This window comes from Frankliniella occidentalis, unplaced genomic scaffold (genome assembly GCF_000697945.3).
Source record: "Frankliniella occidentalis isolate FOCC.00 unplaced genomic scaffold, Focc_3.1 Scaffold62, whole genome shotgun sequence".
Taxonomy (NCBI): Eukaryota; Metazoa; Arthropoda; class Insecta; order Thysanoptera; family Thripidae; genus Frankliniella; species Frankliniella occidentalis.
The window spans coordinates 300,914-303,376 of NW_026267192.1; the positions used below are offsets into that span (position 1 = coordinate 300,914).

A 2,463-nucleotide genomic window follows, 5' to 3' on the forward strand; every position below is an offset into this window, starting at 1 on the left:
CTGACTGAGGGGAGCCAGGCGGACGGACGCGCTGGGCGCACGCATCTCCTTACAATCACACCACACAGTCACACAGCGCGGCTGCTGGGAGCGGCGCTCCAGGTCTGCCCTTATCATCGGAAGTGAGTGGTGTGGTGACGGCATGCCGGACGACCAAACAGCGGAGCCCAGTGGAGCCGAGGCCGCGAGGGGGGTGCAGACGACATGGAACTGCCCTTCGAGCAGGCAGGGGAGGGGCGGAAGGGGGAGGGGAGTACAACAAAAGCTCCCCGACATGCCGCATCGCGAACCAGTCAGGAACCAGTCCGTCGAGAAGTGGCGGACCCGCGAATAACAAGCCCGGCCCATGCGTACGCACACGGCACACGGCCACGGCCCTAGGCGAGAGCGAGAGGGCGCGGTGGGCTTCGGCCGCACTGGCATTCCGCACGCACGGAAACGGAAGTCAGCTGCGCTCGTCCGAGCGGCTCATCTCGCACCGCGATGCACCGCGAAAAAAAATAAAGGCTGCTGCACGCGCAATCAGCCGACCGGCAAATGGCGGGGGAAACGCCCCTGTTGTGTGAGTACACACTCGGTTCTACAAACTTTGTACGCCGCACCCCACGCCACCGAGTGGCTGTCGAGCGCAAGGCGGGCGGGATAGGCTTCCTGCCTGTAAGGGACAACTGACATGAACAGAACACCCACAAACGAAACTGGCAGAAATGTTAGTGAATGGACGTCGTCGAGCGCGTTCCTCCTCCAGGACTCACTTGATCAAATTTCTTTCTACCTCGAGGCTTAGTTACTTTAGGTCGGGTCTTCCCTCCACGGGACGCCAAGACGACATGGTCGCGGTCGTCGGTGCAAACTCCAGCGTGCGGCGCAGACAAACCAGATCGGGTAACACACCCCCTCCCTTTCCCACCCACAACGACCTCCTCTGGACACCATGACTCACTCTCTTATATCACAAGCGCTGCCACTTCAAACAAACACGGTCTGGTCGCATCGGCACGAAACACAAGCAACACTTCAAAAACAAACACGCCGATGTTGTTCACACGTTCACACACGTCCCGGCGCCCGCGGGGGGAATCCTGCCGCACTCAGTCACAACCGAACACACACTCCACACACTGGGACGCGAGCGTACGCGCTGGTCGACCACGCTAGCGCACGCGTGCGCGCGGGGCTCCGGACGCAAGGCGCGGGGGTCCAGAGCTGCCGACACACGACTGAGCCGCCGGCGTCACGGGCAGACCACGGCGGCCCCACCGCGCCCCGCCCCGCGCGGCGCCACACCCCCGCCAGCGAGTCTATCGTCCACCACGCCCCACCACGCCCCGCCCCGCCCCTCGCCCGCTATCCAGAACACCCGAGTGGCCAGCCGGCCTGGCCCGACGGGGCTGGATGATGGGCGGGGCGCCAGGGCAGAGCTCGGCACTGCTCGGCACTCGGAGTGCACGAGCCGTGACGCATCTTGTGACGCGTTTGTGACGAGTGACGTCGGGTGGCACACGCTTGAGGAGCAGCAGGTGTGGTGCGTCCATGAAGACAAAAGCTCCGTCGACGGGCATTTTCCTTTGCAGCCGTACACGTATGAATCGTTTAACTTTTATCGAAGGCCTTAGTTAACCTCTCCGGCAATTGTCATTCTCCTGGCGGGGTCCCCGTCACGTCACGACCGCTGGCCCGGGCCGCCTGCCAGCGCGGCCAGCGGCTAGTCAGCCTAGGCAGAGCTGGCGGCTGGCGGGCCGTGGGCGGCGCAGCAGTGCATCTGCATAGAATGCCCGCGGGACAGCGCAGTAGCCAGCCACCGCGCGCGCCGCGACACAGCTTCCACGTACAAACTTATTCGGAGGGGCGACAAAAGACATTGTGAAGAAGAGCCCCAGGACATAGGACGACTGAGGTGTGCGTCAGGGGCGTGAGCGGGGGGAAGGGGTGAAGAAGGGCGACAAAGGCCTGGGGTGGGACCACCCCGACATTTGAAGCGGGGAAGTCCGCGCAGGCAGGCGCCACGCATCAGTCTCCCGCGGGCCCTGCCGGCGCCGCTGTCCCCTTGACGAGGTGCCACCGCTGGCGGCCGTGGACAGCCGGCCTGACCTTTTCCAGGAGGGGGAGGGCCTTCCCTCCCCTGTCCTCGGAATGCCACCACCAAGGCCTGCGCGCGGGGGTTGAGCACCGCGCCGCGGGGGGCCAGAAAGGTCTCCGGCAGGGTGGCGGGGCGGCGGTGTGGGGGGCGGCCGCAGGGGGTCCCGCCGAGGGCCGCGGCTCCACGGACACCTCGGTGACACTCTGCCCGCGGGGCTCGTTCGCAGCCGGACGCGCCGGACGCTGGCGTAGCGTGGCCGTGAAATAAAGTCCGACGCTTCCGATAAGGCTGAAGGAGGGGGGGACGGGGGGCGGTGAGGGGGGAGCAGCACACTTGTCCGCGGTTATTCCGTCAGGTGCGTCGGCACGTGGGCGTGGCGTGGC

General features: G+C 65.6%; 1 protein-coding gene across 4 annotated transcripts in view; it reads right to left on the bottom strand.

Moving 5' to 3' along the window:
- Window positions 1-2,463, bottom strand: part of LOC113206526 (rho GTPase-activating protein 12) — a 34,273-nt gene that overhangs the window by 8,087 nt on the left and 23,723 nt on the right. Inside the window, exon 1 of one of the 4 annotated variants that reach the window (XM_052267974.1) lies at window positions 944-1,217. The exons of the other annotated variants lie outside the window; for them this stretch is intronic. The gene's annotated coding sequence lies outside the window, so the exon portion shown is untranslated. Of the gene's footprint in view, window positions 1-943; window positions 1,218-2,463 lie in introns of those variants that run through there. 4 annotated transcript variants of the gene reach the window in all.